Source organism: Crocodylus siamensis, chromosome 7, assembly GCF_052110815.1.
Source record: "Crocodylus siamensis isolate JL-2025a chromosome 7, ASM5211081v1, whole genome shotgun sequence".
NCBI classification, from domain to species: Eukaryota; Metazoa; Chordata; order Crocodylia; family Crocodylidae; genus Crocodylus; species Crocodylus siamensis.
This window is the reverse complement of record NC_143401.1, coordinates 18721652-18736012: the sequence shown is the minus strand read 5'-3', so window position 1 is coordinate 18736012 and position 14361 is coordinate 18721652. Positions and strand designations below refer to the sequence as shown.

Below are 14361 nucleotides of genomic sequence, written 5' to 3'. Positions count from 1 at the left end.
TATATCCAGCACTACTAAAGTACAGCCACCTCTAAGGGGAAGAATGGGGCACCCAGGAAGGCACACAGTTGTGGAGGTGAGACAAAAGATGCTCTGTTTACTGTATAGATAGAAAAATCTGCCCTTCAGTATTTGCCTGGAAAAGATACAGTCATTGGGTATATCTACCATGCTCTGGGGGTCGGGGAAAGGGATGCTTTAATTAGAGCAACTCTGAGAGGAGCTGTAATTAAAGTGCCTGCAGCGTCTGGTGTATCAGTGTCCCCATGCTTCAAAATTGTGGTGGGGGCATGTTGAACTAAAGCTCATTGAACAAGCTTTAGTTCAAGCACCCCCATTGCCATTTTGAAGCACAGGGACACTGATACATGAGACACGGAGACTGGCTGGAGTGAGCTAATTACACACTCCAGCAGACTTGATTTAATCAAGTGTGCTCAGATGCACTGTAATTAAAGCGCATTGGAATAGTCTCCTGGAACGTCTACAAGCCCCATTTTGGCTTTATGGCCTCTGTCATGTCAATGGTCAAAAGAATCAAAACACCATTAGGGCTTAGAGCAGGGACAGACAAAATCTAGCCCACAGGCTGGATTGGCCCTGCAGCAGACTCCGTTCCCCACCAGCCTCTGCATCGGTCACTGAGGCTGATTTCCATGGAGACCCAAGGAGCTGCAGGCAGGGACAACCTGGGGCCAGGGTTTTCATGGACACTGGCCCCAGCAGCCCTGGCAGGGCATGCAGCTGGGTGGGGAGCTTCTCCAGGGCTAAAATCTTGTGGTGGTGACAGTGTGGTCTGGAGCCAGGGCAGAGCTGTGATGTTGCCTGCACTCCCCAGGCAGGGGCATGCAAGCAGCAGATCACAGCTCTGCCCCAGCTCCGAATCATGCTGTCACCACTGCAAGATCCTAGCTCCAGCCCCAGAGCAGCTCCCTGCCCAGTTATGGACCTTACCAGTGCCCTGGGCCAGTTTCCATGGAAACCCTGGGCCCATGCTGTCATGGAACTCCCACTACTGGCTTAGCTTGACCAATGGGAGCTCTGAAGTGAGTTGAGGAGCAGTGGGCAGGTTGCAAGCCCTTGTCTTCCTTACTAGGACTGCACTGTCTGACAGCTCCAGCAGAATGACCAGACTGCTGTATGTTCTACATGGTAGTGTTCCTAAATGAGATTTTCCAAGAAATCCAACTACTAAGATGATTGAAGACAAGTCAACAGTGTCACTTAGTTCGGCTTCCGGATGAAGACACTAACAAAACAGACCGGTTCTATGCCTGTTAGGCAGGAGCTGCTAATGGCTTGTTCCTGGGTAGCAGAGGCCTGCTATTCTATAAGAGTCATCCTTTCATAGGGCACAGACAGAAGAGCAGCTCCCTGTTGCAATTCATAGTGCTTTGCAGGAAGTGCTATAAATTACAACAATCCCTTGGGCCTAACAGATATCAGCTGTTGGTCCAGGAGTTGGTGATTCTCCATAACAATGCCACTCCCCGCTCCTAGCCCAGATGCTGTTTTCAGAATTGGGGGTGGGGGGGAAAGGAGCAGAGGAAGCTTATTCTTGGGGTTCCCCAGCCAGCGCTGGAGGGTGAGGTGGGTGGATTGAAGCCCTCCTCTCTGCTTCAGCAGGGCTCCAATCCACCCAACCCACCCTCCTGTGCCAGCTGAAAAAACTCTAGACCAAAATCCCTCCACTCCCTTTCCCTACTCATGTTCTGAAAACAGTGACAGGTTGAGAGCTCCACAGTTGCAAGTGATAGATGTGCTCCATTTCGGAGTGTGTTCATCTGAACCTTCATGTAGTGAGGGTTCAGATTTTCATGGCATCAGGCCCTTTTAAAGTGATCTGCAGCCATGCACTTCTGTTTGGCCATGGCTGTAGACCACTTTCTGGGGCCAGATTAGGTGAAAATTGTCACTTCTGTCTGTGCCCATAGATGTCCATTCTTTGGGGGCTCTACCAAGAGATGCTGAGTATAATTGGAGATCTTCCTTTGGAGTCTGCAGCAGGAATGTCTGGGTCTTGCTTAGCTGCCCACCACCTTGCTGCTGCTACTCCCTGCAGATGGATGGCTGAAAGTGTCTTGCATTGCACCCTCTGCCAGTGGACTCGCTGTTGCTGGGGGAGCCTTATGGAAAAACTCTGTTGGAGGGACCTCCAGTAGATCCAAGGGTGAACAAAGGTTGTTATGGCATCCTGATTCATGTCCTCAGTGGGGTCAGATAATGCCAGACAGTCAGAGATCATAAGTAAAAGAATCCACTTCTAGATGGTGAATATTTGAAAGGTGGCCATAAAGAGTGCTTGTACATGTGACACTATTACCATGCACATATGACAAAAATGTCATGTTGTGTGGCTTAATGGTGTCAAGCTGTACACATGCAGGACTTTTGGGGGGTTTAAATGAGTTTGCATCATTGCAAACTAAACTACATCCAGATGTAGTTTAGTTTGTAACAGTGAGTTGTAGCTATTAGTCAGCTCGCCCCCCGCTCTCCTCTCCAGCCATGGGAGAGGCAGGCAGGCTCCACAGAAGAAAAGGATCAGGCCTCTTGCTGCTTTTGCCTTCAGCAGGCGGCTGTTGAAGGCAGAAGCAGCCAGGGGTCTGGTCCCCGCCCCCTTTTTTGGCAGAGCCTACCCACCTTTCCCGAGGTGGCGGAGCTGCCAGCAGGCCAAGTGACCCCTGAGCTGTGGGGGGCCCTGGTCCTTCCCTCTGCAGAAGCGGTGCCCCCCAGGGCTGCCCAGGTGGGCCAGTAGTGGGCTGGGTGCTGCTTCAGCTCAGAGTCAGGGAAGAGCTGGATCAGGCCAGGTGTTGCCTCTGAGCTGGAACAGCACCTGGCCCGCTAGCAGCCCACCTGGGCAGCCCTGGGGGGTACTGCCATTGTGTAGGGAAGGACCAGGGCCTCCCAAAGCTCAGGGGCTGCTTGACCCACAGGCAGATTGGCTCCATCGAGGGGCAGAAAATAAAAGGTCATGCCCCTCACTGTAACAGTGATCGAAGTCTCTAAATTGAAATGGTGGGTTTCAGTTAAAAACCCAGAGTTTCAGTTTAGGAGGCAAAGAACGCAACCAGACTAAACTCCCCTTACATGTACAAGCGCCCAAAGGAAAGCGATCTGATCTTCATTGCCACAGAGATCATGAAGCAGCGGGTTCAAACCATAGCAAAGAAAAGGAAAGATTTCCTTACTGTCAAGCAGGAGGACAGTGGAACAAGCTGCCTAGGGAAGTTGTTGGAATCTATTTGTCTGACGTTCCTCCCTGCCAGACTGTGGTTTCTCAGGGCCTGAACAACTAGCCTCCTAAGCTTGTGAAAGCTGGCCTTCCTAAAGTTGAGGACTTGCGTATTGCTGACTTGCCAGCTTTGTGGTGAATAGAGAAAGTGATCAGCTTGTGGCCACTGTCTCCCAGCTTCCTTTTATTCTCAGGTTCTGACTAGATCATCCCCTTTGGCCAGTACCAGGTCCAGCAGTGCCTTGCCCCTTGTTGGTCCATAGACTTCTTGAGACAAATAAAGCTCTTCAATGCTTGTGAGGAAGCATTGCAACTGATCAGATTTGGCAGAGTGCTCTTCCCATGAGATGCCAGGGTAGTTACCCATGACAACTATGCACTGAGAGCATGCAGCCTCAGCCGGTTCCCTGGCAAACTCATGGTCAAGTTATTGCTCTTGATTAGGAGGGCTGTAGTAGGGCTGTGCAAAGCTTCAGTCCCTGATTCGATTCGGCGGAGATTTGGCCCGAATCTCCGAATCTGAATTGAATCGGGAGATGCTTTAATCTCTCCAAACCGAATTGGAAACCTCCAAATCCGTTTGGAAAGATTCGGACATAGACACAGCTTTAAATGTTTTTTCTATATACCTCAAGGTACCAGGTGTGGCTCGTGAAGGCTGAGATGCTGGGGTGGATGGAGCGTCCCACAGGAGCATGGGGCTCCCCAGCACACTCGGCAGCGGACCTAGAAGTGGACCAGAAGCACTTCAGGTCCACTTCTGGGTCTGCCAGGGAGTGCACGGGGGGTCCCCCTGTCCTCCCCCCACTCAGTGACTGGTGCCTCCTGGGTCTGGGAGGGGCACCTGGGTTCCCCCTGCAGCCAATCGCCAAGCCGGGGGGGCACAGGTGGGCCCCCCAGCATGCTTCCCAGTGGACCTGAAAGTGGACCAGAAGTATTTCCAGTCCACTTCCAGGTTCACTGCCATGCATGCTCCATGCTCCGGTGGGCCAGATCGAATCAGGGACAGTGATCCAAATCAACAAATCGAATCACTGTTCCTGATTCGGCCTGAATCAGAATCTGAATCAAATATGGCCCATTTCACACACCCCTAGTCTGTAGTAGACTCCTAGTGTTATATCCCCTTCCCCATGTTCCCCACTTATTCTTACCCAGAGGGTCTCAAGTCGCCCTCCTTGGTTGCCAGTCTCCATCTGTAGGGAAGTATATTGCTCTTTCACACAGAGAGCTATACCCCTGCCTTTTCTTGTAACATGATCTCTCCTGTACAGGGTATAGCCATCTACACCTGTGGTCTAGTCATACGTGGAGTCCCACCAGGCATGCAGCAAATTGTCCTGGGTAACTGTAGGGGAGGCTGGAGCTAGCACCTGTGCTAGCCTCAGCAGTATTACCTGGTATCCTGGTGCAGCAGGGGTGCAGATCTGGCAGCATGGAGCCTGGCCAGCAGCCAGAGCATTGCTCTGGATGGCCAGCCTTCCATTTGTTCCGGCTACTTCTGCACTTTTTTCCCTGAGCTTTTCTTTGCTACTGGCATTTCCCAGTAGCAAATTTTACCACCATTCTGCAAATTTGCAGTGCGATGCACATTTTCATGTTCCCTGCATGCAGTTTTTGGTGCCACAGAGCAGTTTGTGGTGCCACAAACAGCACAGCCCTGCATGTGGGGACCTGCCCCTGAAGTCCCTTCCAGCCCTACAGTTGGATGTCTCAAGGCCAGGACAATGGAACACAGGGCAGTTCTCATCCAGACTTTCCAGCTGCGAAGCTTCAATTCAGGTTTTTCTCCCATGATCGCAGATTCTCTCCAATTCCCTAAAATGAATTTAATGCTGCTGAACAGTGCCACCATTTTGATAGCCCCTGAGACTTAAGGCTGCTGATGATCTACATGCAGGATCAATTTAGGAAATGGTGCTGAAGGCTTTTCTTCCTCAGCTGCCTTGCCTTTGTTTCAATCTTCTCCTGGCACTGAGTTCAGAGGAATAACTGGGTGTCCATTTAGCCCCTAGTGTCTCTGCTGAGATTCTAGCAAGTGGGCTCACAATGACGGGGACACCTCTTGTTCACTAAGGACTGGACTGAAAGCACCTGCTTGTTTCGCACGGGTCACTGAGCAGACATCAGATGATAACAAAATCGGTTTCTGCCAGCGTCAGGCTGGATGTGAACCAGTGCCCTAGAGGTGAAAGAATCTGTCTCATATTACTCAGCCCCTTCAGACACTTTGTGCTCTTGATCCAAATTCTATCTTTTAATAAGATCCCAGAATCCTCTGAGCAACAAAGGGGAGTTTTTTTAAGCTGATCAAAACTGTAACCCAGACACCCCAAACTGGGGCCACCAACTTGGCCCGAAAACCAAAAGGGCCTTTTCTTTCCTCTTTGTTTGATGCATAATCATCATCATCACCACCAGAGTATTGGCTTAAAGTGAGTGACATACCACTCAATCCTGATTAGAGCTAGTCAAGATTTTTCAAGGATATATTATTTTTGTTTGAAAAATGGCTTTGATGAGGCTTTTGTGAAAAATTGTTTAAGAAGCTTTTCATGATTTTTTTCTCAACATTTTCACTTTTTGTTTATAGTGTTCCATAATTTTTCCTTCTTTCTTATTTGATCTTCTTTTCCTTTCTCCCAGCTATTGGCAAGAATTGACATGCATATTTTCAAAATTAATGGAGGAGAGAGGGATAAATAAAAAGAAAATGAGGAGAAACAAGATAGAAAAATATAGGTGAAAACATTAACGGAAAGAAACAATGAAAAACTTCTGAGACAAACAAAAACGGTGCTTCCATTTGGAACTATGTTAAATGTAAGTGACTTGAAAATATTGTACTTCTTGTAGTTTTGTGTTGGAAAATTGTTGTTTTATTTTCTAAGTAGCCCTGCTCCAAATTTTTTGTCTGATTAATTGAAGCCTTGAACTACAAGACTGAACGAAGAAGCATTGAAATTGGGTTGACCTGAAAGTCTAAACTCAGCCGGAAGAAATCCTGGATGGTATTTGAGGTGTGAGGGTTGGAATGGAATTTGCTTAGGCAGAAGAACACTTGCATGTCTGTATTTTGGATCTTTTCTCAGCATAGGGAAGGGGGTGTCTTGCCATCTCCAGGGGTCGGGAATAGTGCATGCATTGGGAGGACCTATTATATTATTTTTCTTCCACCTTAATGAACTCCTCTCATGTCCACCTCTGATCAGTGAAGTATGACAGAGGGTGATTGAAGGCCAGTCTCCCAGGAAATGAAGTTTGTTCACACACTCCAAGTATGCCGGCCCTAGTGCTGCCTGCCACTGATTTATAGAACCAAAAATTCCTTCCTCCGGTAACAATAACTGTCTTAAACTCCAGACCCCTCTCCCTCACAGAACCTCCAGACAGGGCAGGCTGAGCTCCCAGGGCCCAGAGGGGAAGGGAGGCATCCAGTGTATATATCCATCAACGCAACTCAGGTTTCAAAGGAATATAGGACCCCACAGGGTTAGGCTGGCTAAGGATAAGGGAGTGGAGGAGCTCGGCATCACCTTACAGCACCCCCTTCTAGAAAAGGTAAAGGCTGGAGCAATTGTGAGCTTTTAGGCTAGGGACAGAAATTGGTATAAGTGATCAGAAACCGGTTCAAATCTGCAACTCAACAGAAGTTCAGGGCACATGAACTGCTTTCAAAATGGCCAAAACAGGTTTAAGATGAACCTGGATGGATGTAGCATCAGACTTAAGTGATTTAGGTTATATCAGTTTATTGAACGTCTGTCCCAGATCCATTCCAGATTCAAGTTAACTCACAGTCCCCCAGAATCCCAGAATGCTTTGCAACTCCCCCCCCCCCATAGGTGATCTAGTTTCGGCCCCAGCTGTCTGCTCCCACCAGCAAGGAGGTGTACTCTAGCACTTCCCAGCTTCTGACCTGGGCTGGAAATGCAGCATGTGGCTGCATTTCTGGAATCAAAAGTGGATGTCTGTTTACTTGCTTATCAGTTAAATCTATACAGCTTAGACTAACCTGCAAAGATTGAATCAATTCAACCTCTGGCTTTTTGACTGTCTGTACTTAGCCTTATAGACTGGTCCTTTACCACTCTATGCAGTGCCTCCTGCTGGGGAGAGGCTGGGAGTAGAATAGCTCCCGGGTCTTTTCACAGTGGGAACTGCAGTTCTGCAGTCAATAGCACCTCTCGCTGGGAAGGACCTATCAGATACCTATTTGTTGGAGCCTTTCCTGTCCTTTCACACTGTTGTTGGTTTTAATTCTTGAAGGAAAATAATTCTCATTTCCCTTGAACTTGCTCTTCCCTAGTACTGTGTGGCACTCAGAAACCTTTGCTCTGGCTGCAATGCTGGTCTCCACTATTGAGTGGACTGCGTGGATATTCAGGAGGCTGCTCAGCTTTTGGGCTGCGAAAACTAACTCCTGCCACACACAGAGTGGTGTTTTAGGCTTTTAGATCCCCAGGTTTAATGCTCACACCTGATGACTCCCCAGGAGGTAAGGGAGGCATGGTGTTAGAGACTGTTTCTCTGAGCAAAGAGGAAAGGTTGAGACCTTTTAAGAAAGGACAGTTTGTAACTCCCACTTTTGAGGCAAGTCCCTGCAAGAAACCAGCTTGTTTAGTTACCTTTTATCATTTACTTATTAACTGCCTGCTTTAGCTCTCATTTGAAGTTGCTGACCTGTTGTTCCTACACAGGGAAATTAGCTGTGAGACAATGATCTGCAGAGGGTGAGGGGAAGCCAAGAAGTAGCTTGTGCTGGGGGAACATTCTTGAAGAGGGGGGTCATAAAGGAGGATAGATGTTTATGAGGATTGGGTCATTTGGAAGCTCAGCTAATCACTAGGCCTTCTGTCAAAGGCCATCCAGCTCCGAATTACTTTCCTGTCACTTGTTGCTCCTACAGAGCCAGCCTTAGGGTGGCCCAGGGTGCCATGGTCATGGGGCTGCCCACACACACACACACAATGTACAGACATGGGTGGCACAAGCGACAGATAGTGGGGCCTGCTTGGGGTGTTGCTTGGGACCCTGTGTGACACGGCTGGGGGGGGAGTGGGCCTCAGTGGGTGGGGTGGGCTCCCTGAGATTCTGTGCACGGGGGCAGGACCAGCACCTGCTCCCACCTGGGTGGGATCAGGGGGACCAGGCAGTGCATGCCGGCAGCCCCACGCTGGGGCCAGTGGCCCGCAGAGGTTCCACGGGGCTGCCGCCAGCAACCCCTGCCACTGGCAGACACCCTGCCCAGCTCCCCAGTCCATCAGATGGAGCCCACCTGTGGCAGGGCACAAGCACTCATGACTTGGGGATGGGGGAAAGGAAGCGGGAGAGGCACTGGGGTGGAGGATGCCAAAATACAAGTTTTCCCAGGGCACCATTTTCCTTAAGACCACCTCTGCCCTCCTGGGAGATAGCTTGTCTCTGCTTACCCACCCCTGCCTCGTCCTTCCCTACAGCACCTCCTAGGAGCTGACTTCATAGCCACTCAGATAAAGGTGGCAGCTGGACAGAAGTGAAAACAAGACATGATCTCCCAGGACATTTTCTGTGATTTCCATCCCTGCTATTCTTCTGCAGCTGACAGGATGTTAAGCCAACCTGCTCTCTGATGTAAACCTGTGCTGGCTCTGAAGAAGTAGCAGGATACTTGTGCTTCTGGACTCAGAAATAGGACAGCTGGGTTCTCTTTCTGAGCACTGCTTTGGAGCATTAGACATGTTTTGTGTCTCAGTTTCCTCTCCTCAGTTTCTTTATGGGGCAGTTACTATGGGTCTGTGTAGCACAAGAAGGCTCTGGTCTCAGTTGGGTCATCTGTGTCCAGCGGTAATACAAGTAATCCACCAGTGTCAGTGAAGTTACTCTGGATTTACAGAGGTGGAACTCAGCTCACAATCTGGCCCAGTGTAAGTAAATTCAGTTGCTGTAAAAGAAACTGGTCTGCTAGGTCAGTGGTTCTCAGCCTTTTTAGACTCTGAGCCTCCATCTTGTAACTTTTATGAACCGAGCAGCACCCCATTTCAAAAACTAATTTCTGTTACCTTTTTGCACTGGATGGTTGGGGAAGTGGGGAGGGAGGAGGAAAAGCTGGGCAAGGATAGGCTCATGCTTACCTGGAAGTACCCTAGTTGAGAATCACTGCACTAGGGCTGGAGATTTCCTGGCTTCATTTGTCAGTGGAAAGTAAATCGCTGCCTGGCTGAGGGATAGCATGCAGAGGTGTCTGTGCTAAAAACACTGCCTGCAGAGAGAAGGGTTTCAGGGACACCTTTCAATTTAGGTCCTTACACTGCAGTTGCATTTAAAATAAAAGTTGACAAAACCTGATCTGGTTTTGCAGGACTGCAGCCTTACTCTAAAGGGAAAACCATTTCAAAGGCTTAATTTTGCAAAATGCCTAGCACTTTAACCTTGACCTAACAACCCTCACCATAAAGAAATTTTTCCTAATGTCTAATTGAAATCAGCTCACTATCAGTTTATAGCTGTTGTTCCTAGTAACCTCAAGAGATGCCCTGGTAAACAGAATATCCCCTGTTCCTTGCTGTCCCCACTGATGAATTTGTAGATGGCTACAAGAGCCCCTCTCAGCCTCCTTTTGTGGAGGCTGAAGAGATTCTGGTCCCTCAATCTCTGCTCGTAGGATCTTACCTATATGCCCATAACCATACAAGTAGTCCTCTTCTTGACCCTCTCAAAATTATCCACATCCCTCTTGAAGTCCAGTGCCCAGAACTGGATGCTTACTCCAGCTGTGGTCTTACCAATGCTGCATACAGGGGAAGCATCACATTCTTAGACCTGCTCGTGATGCACTTTCTAATGCATGAAAGAGTGGAATTAGCTTTACTTATCACTTCGTCACATTGATGACTCATGTTCATTTTGGAGTCAATTAGGACTCCGAGATCCCTTTTCTGCTGCTGTGCTGCTTAGAAAGTCACCTCCCAGCCTGTAGGTGTGTTGGTGATTTTTTTTTCCCTAGATGCAGCGCTTTGCACTTATCCCTATTAAACTGCATCCTGTTCTGTTCAGTCCACATTCCCAACCTGTCCAAATCTGCCTGAATCCACTCCCTGCCCTCCAGTGTTTTTACTTTGTCCCATAATTTGGTGTTGTCCACGAATTTAGACAGAGTGCTTTCCACGACCTCATCCAAGTCACTGATGAAGATATTGAACAGCACTGGTCCAAGGACTGAACCCTGGGGAACTCCAGTGCCCACATTTTTCCAGGTTGAAAACGACCCCTCCACCACCCTCTGGGTGCACCGCATAAGCCTCCAAGGGAGGTGGTGCTCTTCCCTGCCTTGGAGGTCTTTAAGAGGTGACTAGACAAGCACCTGGCTGGGGCCATCTGACCCCAGTGCTGTTTCCTGCCTAGGGCAAGGGGGTCCGACTTGATGATCTACTGAGGTCCCTTCTGACCCTAAAACTCTATGAAATCTATAAAGACACTTAACCATGCACTGAACTTTTTATGCTACATTCTTAGATCATGCCCAGAGGGCAACTTGCAAGCTCAGGTCTATATTGATTTGGGACAGGAGCGTTTGAATATTGCACAACATTGTCCAGCCCTCGGATCCAGAATGTATCAGTTTCTTTGGGATTCACTTCTTTGGTGCTTGTTGTTTGATGGAATCCTAGCAGAGAAGTTTGATAGCAGGAATATTTGTGGAACCAATATTCCAAGATATTTTTAAAAGTTAAATAATGAATGTTTGTCAAAAATGATTTTTTTCATTTGTAAATCAGTAGATTCTTGCCAGAGACCTAACTTTAAAAGTGATATACATCCTAACAGGGACTAACAGTAGAGAATATGACCTCTGAACCCAGTCAGAGCTAACAGACACAGTTTGAATCATTCATAAGAATGTATTCAGCCAAACTTTGTAAATAAGAAATAGATGGGAGGGAATTGTCAGCTGATTGTAAACCATTAGTAAGGCTAACTTCACGGGAAAAGGAGTCGCTGTGAATTGTTGAGATCAGCACTATCCTTTCCCAGCACCATTTGCTTGAAGTAAAATGAACCGTATACAAAAACTAAAACTGACTAGCTGAGTTTTTTCCTTTTCCAGGAGAAGTGCAAAAGCAAACAGCGTCAGTGGAGAAAGATTACTTTGATTTTTTTATATCCTGACACTTGTAATCACGCATGAAAGAAGGGATGAGATGACAAGAAAGGCTTTGGATAAGAGATCTGAGCAGGAGTAACTTCTGTCCAAAGCCAAAAGACTCATACCAATGTGGCCTCTCTTGGCATACATAGGTCATAAAGCAGATTGTATAACAAGAGAGAAAACAAAGAAGACACAGAGAAAAATGGCCACTTGGATCTTCCACTGCATGTCCTAGCAGTCTGTGAGGTGGGACTCTTAACAGGTTATCAGTAGTGGGAAACTTCATCTTTGTGTCAAAAATCCAAAACCTGGGGGTTTAGAAAGCACCTGAAAAAGTAAAGAATTAAAAATTAATCCTGAAAATCATATTTTCCTAATGAACATTTATTTTCCTAGGAACAGTTATCATCTGTGAAAATGTTTAGTCAAAATTCTAATGTTCACTTCAAATGAAGCCCTAACCGTGACTGTTAATACCCCAGTATCCTCTTGGGCCATATCAGATCTGGGGCCCCATCGCAAAAGAACCAGACACTTTGTATGCAACTTGCCTGAGGTCATGCAGCAGAGGAAAGTCTTCACTGCAGTTACCTCAGGGGATCAGCTGCCAGATATGAGCGTCCACACTGCAAAGTCATGCCCAAGATTGTATCTCGCATCTGGAATGTATCCCACAGTCCTTTGTGCTTCAGTAAACTCAGCGGCTCTGTGATTCTTTCCCAGCGAATTGCAGAACTCTTCTGCCCTTCTGGGTTCATGGGAGGAAATGTAGGAGGAAGACGATCAGCCCTTGAATGATCTAGGCTAGTGGAACCAACCTTTTTTGGAAAGGGTCCCACAAAGTGTGACTCCAGTCCCCTTCCTCTGCCTGATCTGTTGCTCTGCTTTCTGCATCTTGCCCTGTGCTTTCTGCCTGATCTCTTGTTCTGCTTTCTGCTCCCTGCCCTAACTGTTGCTGTATCCCTCCCTCATCTGCCATGGGAGGCATTCAGAGGTTGTCCTTGCCACTTGTAAAATGTGTGCTGTGGGTTGGCCACTCCTGATAAAGGTTGTTTCCACACCATATCGGGGGTGGGCTGCCAGCCTATGTGGAAGTTTAGGGTGTGTGTAGATGAAATGGGAGCCCTAAATTGAAGCGGTGGGTTTTAAAAAACACCACTTCAATTTAGGGCTGATTAAACCCCTGTGGCATGCCCACACCCCGCTGATTTACCTGCCTCTCCAGGGGGGAGGGGAGAGCGAACTGCCAGTGGACAGAGCAGTTCCTGGGCTGTGGGGGGAGCTGGTGCTTCCCTTTGTGGCAGTGGGCCCTCCTCCACCCCCTGGGCAGCACCTGCCTGCTGGCACCCTGCTCAAAGGAGTTTTAGTTTGCTGCGCCCCAAGTAATTTAAGGTGCATTACACCGCCAAATTTCCTACACTGGCTGGAATTAACAGGCAATATGCTGCCAAGACATGCAAAAACCAACACCATAAAAGCAGTGCAGAAGCATCTAGCCCACTTTAAAGTGTTGTGTACACATGCCCCTCATTTCATGTACGTATGTTTTTAGTTTGGTTTTAGCCTGTAGGCCTGGACAGGCCAGTTAGCATAGCTTGAAAACCCCACTAAATTAATGGGATAACTTCCTATGCAGATAGAAATGTAACCCTTCTGCCAAGCACCAGTCAGCAGCAAGAAGTGCTGGGTTCACATTTAGGGTATCAATGAATTATACCAGCGCGGGGGAGTTTCAGCCCAGTGGCTGCTGCTGCAAGTGCGGGGAGCAAAGGAACATCCAGAAGGCTGCAGCTGCGCTGGGAACAGCCCCACAGAAGCTGCACGCTGCCTGGGGGCTGGGCTGGCAGGAGCATGGTGTGGGCTGCCTCCAGGGCTGGACACAGGCATGGGTGAACTGGGTGGCCACCTGAAGCCCAGATAAAAAGGGGGCTGAAAGTGGTAATTTTTTTTCCCATTATCCAATTATTATTATCATTATCTCTGGTGAAAGGGGGCCTGATACCAAAAGTTCACCTGGGGCCACCAGGAGTCTAGGTACAGTGCTGGCTGCCCCAGTGGGACCGGGTGGGGCTTGACCCCATGTGGAGCGCTGCAGGGGCAGCTGTGGGCCAGGTCCAGTCAGTTGGTGAGCCGGATCCGGCCCACGGGCCGTATTTTGCCCAGCCCTGCCCTAGCAGGTTCTCCACCCCAAACCAGCCTAGCTGACCTTATATCCTTTAGCATGATATCATCTGAGTCTTGTTCAGTCAGGGAGTGCCCCATTCCATTCTCTCTCTTAACCAATCTGCTGGAAGAAGTCTTGGCTCCCCCTGGCCAATCAGGCCAGAGGATTTTACATATCACACCCAGATATAAGGCTCCGGCTTCCCATGTAAAGAGCACATGGCCAGAACAACAGCGGCCATCTTGCCCACAAGGCATGTTTTCTCCTCAGCAACAGGTCAAAGGAGAAAAGGAGAAGGGGGAAAAAAAGGCAAATATAAAAAAAAAACCCTCAATACACAGGTGCCAAAGGTGCACACACTGTGATACACAGCACAAGTATGTGTGGGTGGTACAGAATATTACCCCAAATTAACTATGCAGTGAGGGCATGCCCCAGGTCTGTGACAGAGCGAGGAATGAACCCAAGTCTCCTCAGGCCTGGGCTGTCTGTGTGTCCAGGGGAGGGTATGTCCAGGGGGGGTCTGCAGTCCAGGTGAGCATTATTCCCTGCAGTTTGTTCTCCAATGCAGTTTTTTAAAACCTCCAAATGATGGGATTTCCAACCTTGAAAGTGGTCATGTTTCTGCAGGCTGATTTCACCACCAAATAGTTTTCCCTAACGTTCCCTTCCTTAATTTTATGCTGTTACTTCTTGTGATAACCCTTTGCCCTTTCCCAAACCGAATCTCCTGCCATTATATTCTGCCCATATTACTCAGCTTTCCAGGCCCCTTTGCAGCAATTTTTACAGTGCCTTTTAGCTGGGACTACATCCTAATCACCGTTACACTGG

At 48.4% G+C, this 14361-nt stretch overlaps 1 long non-coding RNA gene across 2 annotated transcripts in view; it reads left to right on the top strand.

Annotated features, from left to right (window-relative positions):
• The window catches only part of LOC149859548 (uncharacterized), a 28786-nt gene extending 16820 nt beyond the window's left edge, over positions 1 to 11966 (top strand). For both annotated transcript variants that reach the window (XR_016443494.1, XR_016443493.1), the window contains 2 exons: positions 5882 to 6058; positions 11322 to 11966. This is a non-coding gene — a long non-coding RNA (uncharacterized LOC149859548). The remainder of the gene's footprint in view (positions 1 to 5881; positions 6059 to 11321) is intronic.
• The last annotated feature ends 2395 nt before the right edge of the window (positions 11967 to 14361 follow it).